A 19,261-nucleotide genomic window follows, 5' to 3' on the forward strand; every position below is an offset into this window, starting at 1 on the left:
TGGAGGATTAAAGAGTTTAATTGTGGAGCTGAACTTGGATGGTAGAAATATTAGGTGCTAATCTGTTGGCAGAGATGTTCTGTGCTATGTGCCAGGTGTATGATGATTATAAAAGCATTATACTAGGCCAATGCCACTTCAGTTTCATGAGCTTTTTATGTGACGTGTCACATCAAATCTACCAAGCATTTGACCATCTGGAAAGAGAGTGCCAGTCAGTAATCTGATGCTATTTGGAGGAAAATAATATAGGTGAATATTAGATGTAGCTAAAAGTCAAAGAGAGAACTATGTGAGTATTATGAATTCATGTATATAAGGAGTCTTTGAAATTTAATTGAAAGTGCTTATTTATGAAAAAGCTATACAGGGATTTATATATTTTTGCACCAAAACAATCTATTTTTTCATTTCATTTTCCATAAACTTCCTGAAAGACCTTTCTACATATACTTTATAAACATTTGTGTGTCAATAATTAGTTCATCATTATAATAAAATAATTTTCTAAGACATATGTCTATGTGTGTTTAAGACCAATTTTCTTTGCATAATATTTTGTTAGTGAAAGGTCATGAAAAATTTCACAGAAAGTACATATTATGACTATGTATGGCTTCCAAGTTTTTGCCTTCAAATGAATGTATCTAATTCCCTTGTCTCACCAATTTTTAAGTACCCTCATATAAATGCTACACACATATATGTCAAAATGTGTGTGGACATTAAAAATATTTTCTACAGCTCTCTATTTATTCAATAATGAATTGACCTCACATCATATAACAAGTATTGTGTTAGACAATGTAGGTTTCATTACAATCAGAATAAAATAATCTAGAAAGCACAGGAAAGGCCGGCGCCGCAGCTCAATCCTCTGCCGGCCGCAGAGGCCACTGAGGGGTGAACCAACGGAAAAAGGAAGACCTTTCTCTCTGTCTCTCTCTCACACTGTCCACTTTGCCTGTCAAAAAAAAAAAACAAAAGTGCTGGAAATGAAAAGCAATCAATATTATGGGGATTGATGTAGTCAAATGGAGTATTGAATGAATTGGAGCTGGAAACAATATCAAAGACATTTCAAAAAATAAAAAAAAAAAAATAACTCCTGAAGAATCCATCCCTTCATTGTAGAATACTTTCATTAAAAAAGATGTATGTAACACCTACAATGATCAACTTTGAGATATTTTCATGAAAATACCCAAAGAGAGTTTCTTGGGAAGGAAAAACTTGAATTTGGATTACAGTTTAGAGGTTTTCGGTTCAGGACTGGGTGACTCTATTAGTCCGGCATCTGATGGTAGCTGTTTATGTTGGAGAAGTTGTGTGAAGCATGGTGAGCTAGGAGGCAGAGAGAGAAGCAAAAATTACTTATATAACACAAATTATTAATTGCTTATGATTATACAATGTAGTATTTAGATTTAATGTTCATATTTTCAATGTCCAGGTGAATTATTTTGCAGAACATTTGCAGCTCAGTTTTCTGTGAGGTAAAGTAGTGTTGACTTAAAGTTACATACATAATACTAAGTGGACAACTGGGGGAGCCAAACCAGTATTTTTAAAGCACTCTTACTTTTATTTTTTATATTTGACCGGTAGAGTTATAGACAGTGATAGAGAGAGACAGAGAGAAATAAAACACTCCTTCTTAATCCATTTCTATCTTAGGTGTTACAGAGGGCCATTACAAGAATTCCCAGATTTGATGGGTTAATAAACACTAGCAGAGCCTTACTGAAAGTAGAGAGTGAAAATGATTGCCATTTTTTTAAGGATTCTGAGTGCATGGTATGTTTTTAGTAGCACATTTCAAAATTTTCTCTGTGATGTAAACATAATTTGGTAGTTTATCCCTTTTAATTCCATTTTTGTTGTTGTTTTAAAGATTTATTAATTTTTTTTCAAGGGCAGAGTTACAGAGAGAGAGTAAGGCAGTGAGAGAAAGAGAGAGATCTATTTACTGGTTCACCCTCAAGAAGACTCTAACAGCTAGAGCTGGGCCCAGCAGAAGCCAGGAGTTTTATCTGTGTCCTCCACATGAGTTTCAGTTATAATCAAACAGCATGGTGCTTGCAAAATAAATAAATAAATAGACAAATTAGACCAATGGAACAGAATAGAAACTCCAGAAATAAACCCACCCATATAGAACTAACTTATCTTTGACAACGGAACTACAACCAATCCCTGGAGCAAGGGCAGTCTCTTCAACAAATGGTGCTGCGAAAACTGGATCTCCACATACAGAAATATGAAGGAAGATTCCGACCTTACACTTTACATAAAAATCTATTCAAAACAGATCAAAGACATAACTCTAGTATCCAATACCATCAAATTATTAGAGAACATTGGGGAAACTCTGCAAGGCATTGGCATAGGAAAAGAGTCCTTGGAAAAGATCCCAGAGTCACAAGAAATCAAAACCAAAATTGACAAATGGAATTACAATGAAGTGAGAAGTTTCTGTACAGCAAAAGAAACACTCGGCAAAGTGAGAAAGCAACTGACAGATTGGAAGAAATTCTTTTCAAACTTTGCAACTGATAAAGGATTAATAACCAGACTATAGAAAGAGATCAAGAAACTCAAAAAAAAAAAAAAAAAAAAACCACAAACCCAAGCAGTTCAGTTAAAAAAATGGGCAAAGGACTTAAACAGGCAGTTTTCAAAGAGGAAATACAAATGGCCATCACACACACGAAAATATGCTCAGGATCCCTAGCTGTTAGGGAAATACAAATCAAAACCACAATGTGTTTCACCTTACTGCTGTTAGGATGATTTTCATACAGAAATCCACAAACAACAAATGGTGGCGAGGATGTGGGGAATGAGGTACTCTAATCTACTTTTGGTGGGAATACAGATCTATACAGCAACTGTGGAAGACGGTATGGAGATACTTCAGAAATCTGAATATTGAACTACCATATGATCCAGCCATCGCACTCCTGGGAATTTACCCAAGGAAAATGAAATCTGGATGAGAGTTATAGTTATCTGTACCCTCATGTTTTTGCAGCTCACTTCACAATATATAAGATATGGTCTCAACCCAAATGCCCATCAACTGAAGACTGGATAAATAAATTATGAGATATATACACCATGGAATACTACATAGCAATAAAAATTAAAAAAAAATCCTGTCATTTGCAACAAAATGGATGAAACTGGAAAACATCATACTTAGTGAAATAAGACTCCCAAAAGGACAAATACCATATGTTCTTCCTGATCTGTGGTAACTAATAGAGCACCTAAAAGGCAAATTTGAGGCGTGATGATTTGAACAGCCTTTATTTCAATTGTTTAGGAACAATTTTTTTTAATACTATGTGTTGAACTCTTTAGTGTAGAGTTAATCTTACACGTATAAAGTTAATTGAAAATAGATCTTAGTAAGAAATAAGATGGGAATAGGAGAGGGAGGAGGAAGAAGGGTGGGTTTGCAGGTGGGTTGGCATGTAGGGTTGAAAGGATCATTATGTTCCTAAATGTGTATTTATGAAATGCGTGAATATTGTATACCTTAAATAAAAGGTTTCTGGGAAAAAATCTTTTCATACATTAATTTTGCACTGAGTGTAAATTTCTTGTACCAATATATTAGAATAGAATTAATTAATTTTAAAATATATTAGAGTCTTTTTAGTCACTCTGGCCTGGAAATCATTCATAACTGTCAGACAGTGGGAATGAAACTGAATATGTCTTATCAAGAAAATGTTCTTTGAGCAGTAATACTTAAAATTCACATAATCTCAATCGTACCATGTAATATATTGGTATTAATTCATTAATATGTGAAACATTAAATTGATATAATCACCCAAATTTCACAAGGTATCCATCAATATAGGTAGCTGTAATTTACAATATGTCTGACTTTAAAAAAGAAAAACTGTATTTCATAGAGAGTAGAATTTGTCATACAGGAGTATGGCATTATTTCAGCAAGCCTATTTCCATCCTGTTCTTAGCTCTGTAGCATTGGAAGATTTATTGTTTCAGTGATGATTAGGTAGAAATGATAATATTTCCAGAGAAAATGTAAGGAAGTATGTTAGCTTATGTAAGGTATGACTTTGACAACAAATTGCAGCAGGTTAAGAGACTGTCACTTCAGAATCTCTGATCATTGAGGAAAGAAAAGCGGTGTGAATACCAGGTGATAACACACCTTCAAGTACTTACTTTTAGTGGATATGTTTCATTGAAATACTTCATAGCTTACTAATTTTAGAAATATAAAATAGCATGTTGTGCTTTGCTTCCAAAGTGTGGGAAGAACACAAATGTGACTTTCCCATGTGAAATCGTGTTTTAACATAGATGTTGGCCGCCGCCGCGGCTCACTAGGCTAATCCTCCGCCTGTGGCGCCGGCACACCGGGTTCTAGTCCCAGTCGGGGCGCCAGATTCTGTCCCTGTTGCCCCTCTTCCAGGCCAGCTCTCTGCTGTGGCCAGGGAGTGCAGTGGAGGATGACCCAAGTGCTTGGGCCCTGCACCTCATAGGAGACCAGGAGAAGCACCTGGTTCCTGGTTTCGGATCAGCGCTGTGTGCTGGCCACAGCACACCGGCCGCGGTGGCCATTGGAGGGTGAACCAACGGCAAAGGAAGACCTTTCTCTCTGTCTCTCTCTCTCTCTCTCACTGTCCACTCTGCCTGTCAAAAAAAAATGTTAACATGTTCTGATTCTGAAGTGTGTGTAGAAAACATGCAGAGCATCACACTGAAATCAAAACCTCTCCCAGCGAGAAAATAAGCTATAGTGTAAATACCTTTTTCTGTGAAAAGAGCACAATAGAGTGACATTCAGACTATATAAAATTCAGAATGTAAGTTATAATATCCCATAAGTGGCTTGCTTGATATCTCTAAGCAAGATATATGAGTCCAAAGGAAAATAGAAGAAAAATCCACTTGGTTTTACAATCAATATGTCAATATGGTATTAGTTTTCCAAATTCTCTCCAGATTTTAGGTTACTAATTTCTTAATAGAATAAAACACATTTATCACTCAAAATCAAAATTTAAAATAATCAACAGATAGACTTAAGGGCAATAATGATGGTGAATTTATCATGAAATAAACACAGAAATACATAATTTGGATCACCATACATCTAACTTTCTTAAATGGAGAAGAAATATCAAATTTTGCTTATTTGTCTATGACTTTTTCAAATGTTGGTATACACACACACACACACACATATTTGTCCTAACTGAAAGATAGACTATAAGAGAAGTCATGTGTATATAGATAAATATGTAAGTGCGTCTTCTTATATTCTATTTACCTACCAATCTATGAATGATTTGCTTGCCATTATAATTGGAAATTTTCCATGCTGTCTTTAAGCATTTGCCATTTTTTAATTTTTAAAATATTTTATTTATTTATTTGAGAGGTAGAGTTACAGACAGTGAGAATGAGATCCCCAAATGGCCGCAACAGTCGTAGCTGCGCCAATACAAAATCAGGAGCCAGGAGCCAGGAGTGTCTTCTGGGTCTCTCACATGGGTGCAGGGGCCCAAGGACTTGGGCCATCTTCTACTGCTTTCCCAGGCCATGGCAGAGAGCTGGATTGGAAGAGGAGCAGCTGGGACTAGAACAGGCGCCCATATGGGTTACTGGTGCCTCAGATGGAGGATTAACCTTCTGTGCCCGCCCTGAAGCATTTGCCATTTTTAACTGCAACTAGAACAAACATTCTTTTGTGAACAAAACTGTATTTGTATTCATAGTAGTTATGTTTAAGTGTCTCCTTGACTGAGCCAGGAAATGCCCCCAAATTTGGTCAAACATTATTTTTAATGTGCTTATAAGGGTATTTTAGGAATGAGATTAACATTTAAATCGGTAGAATGAGACAGTAGGTTCCTCTCCTTGCTGTGGGTACAATGTTGAAGGCTTAGATAGAACAAAAGAGAGTATTTATCTTGCCTGATTGCTTCAGTTAGGATATCATCCTTTTCCTGTGTTTGCACTCAGACTGAGACATCAGCTCTGTTTGAGTCTTTAGCCTGTCTGCTTTTGTACTGGAGCTTACATTGTTGTCTCTCCTGTGTTTCTAGCTGTCTTACTATAGATCACGGAACCTCTTAGCCTCCGTAGTTAAACAACTAAAATCTTTATAAGTCGTACACACTCACACACACACGACTGCCGGTGTGTTTGTATCGTGTTGATTCTGTTTCACTGGAGAACACTGATATATTATGTAAACTTGGACATTAGCAATTTCAGTTTATATTTAATTCTGTAAGGATGAGGTGTTAGAGAATGTTTACTTCTCTTAAAACTTTCAAAGGAAGAAAGGAATATACAGACTTCATTTATAAGGGATATTATGCATATCCCATTCCACTTCTACCCTAAATTTTTTTTTAAGATTTATTTTATTTATTTGAAAGATAGAGTTACAGAGAGAAGTTGAGACAGAGAGAGAGGTCCTCCATCCGCTGGTTCACTCCCCAGATGGCCACAATGGATGGAGCTGAGCCGATCCAAAGCCAGGAGCCAGTCTCTTCTTCCAGGTCTCCCACATGGGTGCAGGTGCCCAAGCACTTGTTCAGTCCTCCACTGCTTTCCCAGGCCAAAGCAGAGAGCTGGATCAGAAGAGGAGCAGCTGGGACTAGAACAGGTGCCCATATGGGATACTGGCACTTCAGGCCACAGCTTTAATCCGTTGCATCCTAGCGCCAACCCCTTCCCTAAAATTTTTGAATTGAAATGGGATAGAAAACTAGTGACATGATATATCAAAGAGGCCAGTGAAATAGGCATACAAACTCTTCACCATGCAACTATGTTAACAGCCTACTTAATTTGAAAGCAGCAGCCAATAGGTTATGGGTAAATCACGAGATTGTGATGTATACAGAGCCATGATGGGGGTACTGCTTGAAAAGAATAGACAAGGGAAAACAACTGTGTGTACGGAATCTATGAACACACTGACTTTAACTTATGGAAATGTCTTGAAAATTGATTTTTGTTGTATCCTTATTGCTTTTCAGGTAGTCTTATGAGTCTAGAGTAACTGGCAAGAGTTTAATAGAAAATCCCCTATTACCAGCAAAAATTGACAAATAGCATCACATGAAGCCAAAAAATTTCTATACAGCAAAAGAAACAATTAACAGAATGAAAATACAGCCTTCAGAATAACAGAAAAATATTTGCACACTGTTTTCATCTGAAAAATTTTCAGACTACATATATAAGGAACTCATTGGTTCAATCAAACAAAAGCAAATAATCTGATTTAAAACTGAGAAATTACAGGGCTAGAGATGTGACACAGTGGGTTAAAGCCCCAGTCTGCAGCACTGGCATCCCCTATGTTCACCAGTTTGAAAACTGGTTGCTCCACTTATGATCCAGCACCTTTCTGATGCACCTGGGAATGCAGCACAAAATGGCCTAAGTCCTTGGGCCCTTGCACTCACATGAGAGACCCTGAAGAATTTCCTTGCTCCTTGCTTCGGTTTGGCTCATCTCCTGGTGTTGTAGCCATTTGGGGAGTGAACCAGCAAATGGAAGACTTTCTCTGTCTCTGTCTCTCTCTCTCTGTCTCTCTCTCTCTCTTTCCATAACTCTTTTAAATGAATAAAATACATCTTTAAAAACATGAGAAATGATTTGACTAGATATGTCCAAAAGAATATATTAAAAAGTATATGGGCCGGCGCCGTGGCTCAATAGGCTTATCCTCCACCTGCGACGCTGGCAAACCAGGTTCTAGTCCCGGTCGGGGCACCGGATTCTGTCCCGGTTGCTCCTCTTCCAGGCCAGCTCTCTGCTGTGGCACGGGAGTGCAGTGGAGGATGGCCCAAGTGCTTGGGCCCTGCACCCGCATGGGAGACCAGGAGAGGCACCTGGCTCCTGGCTTCGGATCAGCGCAGTGCGCTGGCCGCAGTGCGCCGGCCACAGTGGCCATTGTGGGGTGAACCAACAGCAAAGGAAGACCTTTCTTTCTGACTCTCTCTCTCTCACTGTCCACTCTACCTGTCCAAAAAAAAAAAGTATGTAAAAAATATGAATTATAACTAGTAACAAAGGATATGCAAATCAAAAGTACCACGATGTAGCATATTACCTTATTTAGAATGATTATTATCAACAAGAAAATATATAACAAATATCGGTGAGGACATGCAGAATTTGAACTCTCATTTACTCTTGGGAATGTATAATAGTACAATGATTATGGAAAATAATATGGGGCTTCCTAAAAAAAAAAAAAAACTAGAAATTGAGGTGGGATATTATCTAGCAATCTCTATGTTAGGTACATATCTGAAGGAAATGAAATCACTGTGATGAAGATGCATCAGCAATTGCATCTTATGTAGCATTACTCCAAATAACAAAGATGTGGGATCAACTTGTGTCCATCACTGGATGAATGGATAAAAACAACATAATATCTATACACAGTGGATTGTTCTTTAGCTATTAAAAGAAAAAAATTGCAGCGACATGAATGGATCTGGAAGAAATTATGTTAAGTGAAATAAGTAAGACAAAGAATGATAAATTCTATATTTTCTTGCTTTCATGTGGAAAGTAATGTAAATTTGAAAGAGGAGAGTAGAATAGTGGTTATCAGGGCCTGGGAAAGATGTGGAGAAGAGAATGGTTATTGAGTACAAGAGTGAAGTTGGATAGGAAATGCAATTTAATATTCCATAGCACAGTAGGATATTTATGGTTGAAAAATTAATTATTTCTAAATAGCTAATAGAGGATATTGAATGTTCCCAGCATAAAAAATGTGATCTCTTTCTATAGGGGTCTGATTTGTATTGCCTTAACTAAAATACCTGTAGGACTTTCTGCAATTGAATATACATCCTGTGTGCTATTACAATTAGAACTCATCTGAAGATTTCACACTTTTAAACATCAGTAGAATGTAAAAGAGTAATAATACATACTATTTTTGGAGCTATAGCGAGTTGAGTTTTGCCAGAATATTCAGAAAGTAATGGGAAGCAGAAGAGCTGGATTCATAGTCAGGTACCAGATAATGTTAAGCTTCATAAGCCATTCTTTTAAGTACAATTTTAGCTTATTTTGCCCTTCCTAGTCTGAGAGGGTCATGGGAAAAATTCTAGTAAATAGAAATAAAGGGTCAAAGTTTGGAAGTTTAGAAAATTATCTTTGCTGAAGAGTTCCATAATTTTGTCTATATGAACACTCTGAAAATTATAATTATGCAAAATTGATGAATGGCTTTGTTACTCCTTTGAGTATCCAGTAGAGTAAAAAGAATAAAAAAAGACAGAAAAAGAAAATATATAGGAAAGGAAAAGAAAAGGAGGAATATCAACCTTATGATATGGGAATTTGATAGTGAGCTCTTGTGGCACCAGGTATTGTATTTTCTAATTTTTTTCATTATGTTGACTGCCTTCAGTACTATATTTATTGCTGCAAGGCAATCCTTATAGTTATACATAACTAGTTTCATCAATCAGCTAATGACTCAGAAAGCAGCAGAAACTTAACGATATTCTTTATGCCTTTGGTGATTGAGAGTAGATTAAGAAACAGATGTTTTACATTAAGGTGAATCGCAAAAGTGTGATATAACATAACCTCTAGGATTTTACTATGAAAACAAAAACTATTTATTTACCAATCAGGCAAAGTGTAGGCAGTGGTCCAACACATAGCAAGGAGATTAAAGGCAAGAAGCATCAATTCTATCTACTAAGCAATACTAACTTAGTCATTGTAAATATATCTATTTAGAAAATGGCTTTCATTGTATAGTCTAAATAGGATTGACATTTCAAGCCCCAAGAGGAACAAATGGCAAGTTAATACATATGTCCAACATAATTTGGGGGCAAATGCAAGTTAGATTAGAATTCAAACATTACAAATGGTAATAGAAGTAGTTGTGTAGTCCTCAGTGATCTATAAAATCAAATTCAACAATAGATCAAGCAGAGTCAAAGCTGCCTGAGAAGTCTCAGCACAAGTAACAAGTCATTATAAACCCTAATGAAACTCCCTTTGGTGCAGTGACAAGGCCTAAGTCCTGATTGAAAATTTAAAAATAATTGACTCTGAGGGAGATGGGTGATCAGCTGTGCAACAACTTTTACATAAAACTCTTGCTGAGGCAACAGTGGAATGATATTGGTCATTGAAAACTGGAGGGCATCCTTTCCTGCTACTCAATGCAGAAAGAAATAAAAGAATGTTATATGCCGAGAGTTCAAAAATTTAAGATAACTTTAGCAGTATGCTGTATACCATAAATGGAGCAAAGAGCAGGCTATCAAAGTTGACTTTAAGGTCACATTTGTGACAGTAAAAATATGTTTGTTTTATGTCACACTCCTTGATAAGTTAGTTCTTTAAAAATAAAATAAAGTCGTGAGTTTGTGACATAATGGATTTTAAAAAACAGACATGAATTACATAATTTCAAACAAGACATTTCAAATAAGACTGGGAATATTGGGGTATCCAAGCATGGCTCTTGGAATTCTATATTGCACATAAAGCTTTTCTGTAATAAATATAAACTCAATAATGAAATCTTAACATCCCACATATGTCAATACATACTATACATTATTGGGCATGATATTGCACTGCATACAATTTAGTTCTACTTAAATTTTATGCATTGTAAAATAATCACATAGGCATCTTCTTTATTTCTCAGTTTAGATGAAACACTACTCTCTGGGGCCAGCGCTGTGGCATAGTGGTTAAGGCACTGCCTTCAATGCTGGCATCTCATATGGGTGTGTGGGTGGTTGTTCTAGTCCTGGCTGCTCCACTTCCGATCCAGTTCTTCACTATGGCCTGGAAAAGCAGTAGAAGATGGCTCAAGTCCTTGGGCCCCTGCACCCATGTGGGAGACCCAGAAGAAGCTCCTGGATCCTGGTTTCAGATTGGCACAGCTCTGGCGCAGCGCCAGCTGTTGTGACCAATTGGGGAGTGAACCAGCGGATGGAAGACCCGTCTCTCTTTGCCTCTTCTTCTTTCTCTGTGTAACTCTGACTTTCAAATAAATAAATCTTAAAAAAAAAAAAACAAACTACTCTCTCCCTGTCCCATCCCTCTTGCCAGCACTCTTGCTCAATTGAGATTATCTAACCATCTTCAAGCTAAAAGTTTATTATAAGCTTATTTAGGCAAAAAGGCTATTTCATTTTCCTGTTTTTTTTTTTAATCTTCTGTTGTTTTACTTTTTGAAAACAATGAAAATGTTGGCAATGACCTCTGTTTGATATTCTATTTATTGCAAAAATGGAAACCTAGTCTTTCGTGAAGTTGAATTTGTGGGCTTAGTATGTGAGAAATCTAAGCAAAAATATAAAATCAATTCTACAAAGAGTTGGTGACAGCAAGACTTGTCCAAAACCAAAAAACCATTAAAAATATGTGGAATGTGACTGACACAACAACAGTTAGGCAGTTTCAGGAAGATACAAAATTGAGACTATTACTGATATGTATTTGAAATCTTTATCTAAATGATGCATGCAGGAAAGGAAATAGTATTCAATGGCTAAATTATTTCAGAGTCATTGGCAAGAAAATTTCATTGATAGAAATCACTGTAGAAAATCATCTCAGTGTAAAGATACTGCATTTCTGAATTTTTAACTTACATATAGCACACTTCTTGACAAATAATTGGTTATAAATTGTCTGGTCTGATTTTATGCTCACTTGGTACACAACGGTTTGCCATAAGACCTACCTGAGTGAAGGAAGTGTTTCCTACCTGAGCATTTCAATTTCACTCTAGTTTCAGTTCTTTTTGTAAATTGATTTGAGTTGGGTTATTGATTTTGTGCACTAGTTTCATGAACTTGGAGAAATAACTTTGTCTTTGGTACAGAAGTCTGCTCTTGATCCTTTAGAATAGTCATGTTTTAGAATTGGCAATAATGCTAGCAAATCCCCTATAGGTGATAACACCCTTGATATGTCTTAAGTCAATTTGTTTCTTTCTTTATTTATTTATTAGAAAAGTGGAATTACAGAGAGGGAAAAGCAGACACACACACACACAGAAGTCTTCCATCCACTAGTTCACCACCCAAATGGCTGCAAAAGCCAGGGCTGGGCCAGATCAAAGCGAGGAGCCAGATACTTCTTACAGGTCTCCTCTGTGGGTGAAGGGGCCCAAACACTTGGGCCAACCTTTGCTGTTTCCCCAGGTGTATTTTCAGGGAGCTGATTGGAAGTGGAGCACCGAGAACTAAAAGAGGTGTACCGGTGCTGCAGGTAGTGTCTTTATCTGCTATGCCACAGCACCAACCCCAAGTCAGGTTGCTTCTTGCAGTGACTCATGCATTTCATTGCGCTTTCATGAATTTTTATTCTTGATTTTCATCATTAAGTAATTGGGGATAACTTTTATAAAAATGGAAACTACTCCACAACCCTAAAATAAATATCTGCACAATAGATACCATGTATTAAATATTTACTGCAGGGGCCAGTGCAGTGATATAGCGGGTAAAGCCACTGCCTTCAAAATGCTGGATCCCATATGGACATTGGTTCCAGTCCCAGCTGTTCCATTTCTGATCCAGCTCTCCGCTGGAGGATGGTCTAAGCCCTTGGGCCCCTGTGCCCACATGGGAGACTGGGAGGAAGCTTCTGGATCCTGGCTTCGGATAGGACAGCTCATGGCATTGCGGCCAATTGGGGAGTGAACCAGAGGATGGAAGACCTCTCTCTCTCTCTGCCTCTCCTTCTTTCTCTGTGTAATTCTTTCAAATAAATAAATAAAACTTTTAAAAATATTTACTTCAGTGTAAAATAGTAACACAATGCCACAAAACACACCAAACACTGGAATAAAGGAAAGAGTTTATTGGAGGAAACCTGACAGATGGGAGGGTAGGGGTGAAAAAGGAAAAGAGGGAGAAGGAGAACAGAAGAGAGAGCTCCAGAGATCCAGAGAGAGAGAGAGAGAGATGAGGAGACAGGTGAGAGAAACAGACAGCCACATGTTCAGGAACAGGTGCTTTTAAGCTTTGCCTGGGGTCAGGCAGGGAAGTAGGAGCAGCGAATCCCATTAGGAAGGGGATGGAGCTTGGCACCAGTGGTTGGGCCATGAGACTACCTGGCTTCCAGCACTTGTGGCAGGGGCTAGAGCCTAGGATAAGCCATAGATAAGACTGTGCCATTTTACTAACATATGGTTTAAATACATTTTACCAAATACATTTTAAAAGCACATATTCTCTCAATATTTGCATAGACCGTGTTCATTACTGTGATTTTATGAATATACAGCTTGAAGATTTAAGTATTTACCCTGATCAGTGATGGAACAAAAATTTGAAGAGTGCTGTTTGTTTCTTTCTTATTAAATGCTTATTTATTTTCATCTAGGTGAAGACTGGGGGGGGGGGGGAACTTCCATCCACTGGTTCACTCCCCAGCTGCTTGCAATATCCAGGACTGGGCCAGGCTGAAATGAGGAGCTGGGAACTCTATCCAGGACGCCCATGTACATAGCAAGAATTAAATAAGTGAGTCACTGTCTATTGCTTCCCAGTTGCATTAGCGGGGAATTGGATCAGAAGCGGAGTAGTGAGCACTTCAACCAGTGCTCCAGTATGGAATGTGGGCCTCCCAAGTCATAGCTTAACTTGTTGTATATTCTATTTATGGCTTGTTTTATTTTTATTATTTTTTATTTTTTAAAAGCTTTTATTTAATGAATGCAGATTCCATAGGTACAACATTAGGAATATAGTGGTTTTTCCCTCCATATCCACCCTTCCAAACCCTCTCCCATCCCACCTCGTACTCCCTCTACCATCCTATCTTCATTGATTCATTTTTTAAAGATATATTTATTTATTTGAAAATCATGGATACACACAGAGAGAAGGAGAGGCAGAGAGAAAGAGAGACAGAGAAAGAGAGAGAGGGGGAGAGAGAGAGAGAGAGAGAGAGAGAGAGAGAGAGTTCTTCCATCCTCTGGTTCACTCCCCAATCCGCCGCAATTGCCAGAGCTGCACCAATCCGAAGCCAAGATCCAGGAGCCTCTTCTGAGTCTCCCATGCAGGTGCAGAGGCCCAAGGACTTGGGCCATCTTCTACTGCTTTCCCAGGCCATGGCAGAGAGCTGGATCAGAAGTGGAGTAGCTGGGACTTGAACCCAGCGTCCATATGGGATGCCGGCACTGCAGGCGGCAGCTGTACTTGTTACACCACAACGCTGGCCCCAAGATTCATTTTTAATTAACTTTATATACAGCAGAACAAGTCTATACCAAGTAAAGATTTCAACAGTTTGCACACACACAACGTATAAAGTACTGTTTGAGAACAAGTGTTTTTTTTGTTTGTTTGTTTTGTTTTGTTTTGTTTTTTTGACAGGTAGAGTGGACAGTGAGAGAGAGAGACAGAGAGAAAGGTCTTCCTTTGCCGTTGGTTCACCCTCCAATGGCCGCCGCGGCCAGCGTGCTGCGGCCGGTGCACCGCGCTGAACCAATGGCAGGAGCCAGGTGCTTATCCTGGTCTCCCATGGGGTGCAGGGCCCAAGGACTTGGGCCATCCTCCACTGCACTCCCTGGCCACAGCAGAGAGCTGGCCTGGAAGAGGGGCAACCAGGACAGAATCCGGTGCCTCGACCGGGACTAGAACCCGGTGTGCCGGCGCCGCAAGGCGGAGGATTAGCCTAGTGAGCCGCGGCACTGGGGAGAAGAAGTTTTGCAGTTAATTCTCATGGTAAAACTCAGTAAGGACGGAGGTCCTACATGGGGAGTAATGCACAATGACTTATGTTATTGATTTAACAATTGACACTCTTATTTATGACGTCACTGATCACCCGAGGCTCTTGCCACAAATTGCCAAGGCTATGGAAGCCTTTTGTGACCAGTATTTAGACAATTGGATTATACTCTGGTTGTTATTGTATATGGCAGAGTGTTCTCCTAATTTAAAAAGAAATGCATATGGTCCAGTAATTTGGCACACTGACAAAAATATTGCTTGTGATACCTTCATCACATGCTGGAGTGCCTATGTCTGATTCTCAGCTCTGCTTTGATTACAGTTTCCCATCAATGCTCATCCTGGGAAGCAGATGACAGCAAAATTATTTGGGTCCTTGACATCCATGAGGGGGACCCATATAAATTTTTTTGGCTTTTGCAGGCATTTGAGGAGTGAACCAGTAGATGGAAGATTTTTTCTCTCTCCTTGCCTTTGAAATAAAACAAATATATAAAATTAAAATTAAAGAACAGATATAGAAGAATTGAACTCAATGATTAAGGCTAGAAGGAAGAAAGTCATTATAAAATAAGTGATATATTCATTCTTGGAGTACATGACATTTGTAGTTAGAAGAGATGATATGTTAATGCAATTTTCAAAATCAGATTTCAGATTTAACTTTCCATGCTGCTTCAAAAATAGAACCAAAATTTGGGAAAGTTAATACAATTTAAAATACAGCAAAGTGGATAGGTATTCTCAAAATCATAGATATGAATCTCCTAATTGTGTTTTGATCCTTAGTTTTAGAGAGCTACTAATTATTGATTAACATTTGTGATTTTCCAAGGACACAAATTGTTGTGTTCAAATGAAATTCCTGATTATAAAGAAAACATTTGAATTCACTTGTATGGGGTTAAAATTTTTAAAGTTTTCTGTGTTTGAAATGACAATTGAAAACAATAATATATATTATGGAATTATTTTTAAAATAAACTTATTTTGAATTGGCATAATGTCATACAGCATAAATCTATAATATTAATGATTTTAGTTTGAAGTTATTAGTAAAAACTAGTTTCAAAATCAAGGGATTATATTTGTTTAAACACATTTTTAAATGCTATTTAATTTTAGAAATGTCACCAAATTAAGAAAAAAGTGTAAAAAATTGTGATGAGCTAACAATTGAGAATTTCAATGAGATAAGGGTAAAATCTTTATCATTAGAACAAAATACATGAGAATTTGGATGGGTACTATGAAGACAGGATCTGATTCACATGTAAGTAAGCAGCCTGCGTATTTACCCTGTAATTGTCAGTACAGAAAATTGACAATTCTGGAATAATACCTTAGGAGCAGAAGGATGGATGGTGTAAGCTGCTGCTCAATTTGGTAGCGGCCTCCACTTTGCTTACATAGGCATTAAGTAAATTGATTTTATTGAAAAGTTAACATAATTGTGAGTGATATGCTCAGAAGAAATTTGTTCAGCACCTTCTGAACTCAATCCTTAGGCATTATTTTGTTTTTGTGACACCACAATGAACAGCATAAAGCCAAACAAAAGGGTGGTGCCTAATGGACCTTGAAATCTAACATCAGTAATTGAAAGTAAAGAATTCATGAGATAAATAACCCCTCCCCCCAGGAGAAGATGGGAAAGGGGAACTGATGGAGCCATAGGAAACATGCATTTTACAATTCTTACGATGGTAAAGGTGAGGGTTCTGAGTTTTACTGTTTGGGGGTGGAAATGGGAGGCTAGCCAGGGCTTGTGTAGTTACAACCTACTATTAGCACCAACAAATAAAGCGCATGTTTTCTTTTAAAAATGCATTGAAGTGTATTTGAAAGGGAGAATGTTTGGGAGAAAAAGAGATACAGAAGACAAGAACAGGGAGAGAAGAAGAGGGAGGTGCGGGGGGGTGGGGAGAGAGAGAGAGAGAGAGAGAGAGAGAGAGAGATCCTATCCACTGGATTACTCTTCAAATGCACTTAATGGTCAATGGCAGATCTGGAACTCAAATGCAAGTCTCCTACTTGGGTGGTAGGGGCCCAAACACTTGAGCTATCACCACTGCCCGTTTGGGTGCTCAGTAGGAATAAGTTGGAATCTGGAGCAGAGTTCAAACTTGGAACCAAGACCCTCCAATATGGGATGCAGTCATCTCAGGTAGGATCTTAGCTACTAGGCCAAAGCCTTTCCCTAGAATGGGCTTTTTTATCAGCTTGTCCAGATGTCCAAAATAGGAAAAGGTTTGTGCTTAGACAATGTCAGCACTAACAAATCAAAAATGGAGTTGGAATGTTATTATAATTCTTCCTTGGTATTTGATGAAATAAATGAATCATTTTATTTAATTAAAATTGAACTTGTTTAAATAAGTCATTATGATGCTTTATGAGGCCTGAAGTCTGTAGCCAATAAAGAAGGTGAAAATCTTATTGAGTCTTAATTCAACAGTCTAGCCTAGTATTTTTTGAGACATGAAATGTGTCCCCTAGACACTATCAAAAAGGCTTATAAATCCAAGGAGATCAAGAAGTATTTCTGGGAGGCTTTTTATTATGGCATTAGTATGTGTGGAGACATGTGACCTTGAGTTATATTTTGCGTTTGTGTGAGGTAAGAAATTCCAGAAACTCCCAGAGTTTACTCCTCCAAAAGCAGTGATCTTGGATAAAAAGTTATCACTACCATTGGCTGGACAACAGTCAGAAAACTGTCTGTAGCTAAGGGAGTTTAAAAATGTGCAGTATGGCTTTTTTTTTTTTATATTTTTGGCGTTTTATTAAAAATGGAAAAAGTTACTTTAGCACTCATGGTGCTTCCTCCCCTCCCCCGCCCCAGGCAGACCCCAAACTATGAGGGAAAGGCAAGCCCCTTGGAGGGGTGGGGCGGGGTGGGGGCTAAAGCAGGGGCTGCTATGGCTACCAGAGGGTGAGCTGGTGATGCGAGCTGGAGTGCCTGTCACATGACACTCCACCAGGACGACCTTGCTGCTCTGAACACTGGGGTCAGGGTGGTCAGGCCCCTGACGTCTGCATCCTGAGCTCTGTACTCCAAGTGGTGGAGGCCCCAGACAGGCTGAGTCAGGTGCTGCCAGCGCTCAGCCATGGTTCCCTTGGCCCTGAGGAGGCAGCCCAGGAGGTGGAGCGGCACACACAGCATGGAGGAGAGTGCAAATGGCCTTGCCCCACCACGGGTACACATAGGTTTTGTTGTAGACCAGAGGCTTGTAGTACAAGATGTTGAAGATGAAGATGCCCATGCAGACAGACCCAGCGGGGTGAAGAAGGACCAGTACCATTTCATCCAGGGGCAAGGTCGGTATCCGATCATACACGCAATGTCGTCCATGAAGCGGTCGGCTCCGTACACCCAGGCCACCGCTACACACTCCCAAAAGGCCTGCCAGAGCAAGGTGGTGCCGCTGGCCGAGTAGTAGTCAAACAGCTGGAAGACACACATCCCGCCATCTGTCACCATGGAAAGGTCAATGACAAAGCACAGGGCACAGCAGTGCGCCAGAGATCGCCCTTTGGAAACGGAAGTAGTAGGAGGCCGGGAGGGCGTCGAGGAGGCCGGTGATGAAGCCTTCCACACCTACAAACTGGCTGTCCAGGCCGAGCAGCAGCAGCATGAAGAAGAACAGGGCTGCCCAGAGTGGAGCCACAGCATCAGCGTGACAGCCCGAGGATAGGCGATGAAGGCCAGGCCGGACCCTGATTCTGCTACCTTGGAGATGTGCACGCCCTGCTCTGTGGCCAGGAAGCCCAGGATGAAGAAGACCACGAAGCCAGCAAAGAAGCTGGTCCCACTGTTGATGAGCGCAAGGATGATGGCGTCCTTGTAGCAGTTGTTGTTGAAGCGGTTGCAGCTGCCCAGGGCCGTGAGGGCCCCCAGGCCGATGGCATAGGAGAAGAAGATCTGGGTGCCGGCATCGATCCACACCTGAGGGGACCTCAGCTTTGACCAGTGTCAAATTGTTAAGTCAACAACAGGAGTCACTGTGTACTTACTTCTCATGCGGGATCTGTCCTTAGTGGGTTGTCCAATGTGAAGTAATGCTATAACTAGTACTGAAACAGTATTTTACACTTTGTGTTTCTGTGTGGGTGCAAACTGATCAAATCTTTACTTAATATATACTGAATTGATCTTCTGTATATAAAGAGAATTGAAAATGAATCTTGATGTGAATCGAATGGGAGAGGGAGTGGGAGATGGGAGGGGTGTGAGTGGGAGGGAAATTATGGGGGGGGAAGCCATTGTAATCCATTAACTGTACTTTGAAAATTTATATTTACTAAATAAAAAATAAATTTAAAAAATGAAAAAAATGTGCAGTATGGTGAGGCCAGCACTGTGGCACAATAGGATAAGCCACCACCTCAAGTGTTGGCATCCCATACAGGTGCCAGTTTGAGTACGAATACTGGCTGCTCCTCTTCCAATCCAGCTTTCTGTAAATGCACCTAGGAAAGCAGAAGAAGATAGC

The 19,261-nt window shown here is 39.2% G+C and overlaps 1 pseudogene; it reads right to left on the minus strand.

Moving 5' to 3' along the window:
* The window catches only part of LOC103349841 (sodium- and chloride-dependent creatine transporter 1 pseudogene), a 155,565-nt pseudogene extending 136,830 nt beyond the window's left edge, over positions 1-18,735 (minus strand).
* Positions 18,736-19,261: the final 526 nt, after the last annotated feature.

This window comes from Oryctolagus cuniculus, chromosome 5 (genome assembly GCF_051225735.1).
Source record: "Oryctolagus cuniculus isolate XC-2025 breed Fujian yellow rabbit chromosome 5, ASM5122573v1, whole genome shotgun sequence".
Lineage (NCBI taxonomy): Eukaryota > Metazoa > Chordata > Mammalia > Lagomorpha > Leporidae > Oryctolagus > Oryctolagus cuniculus.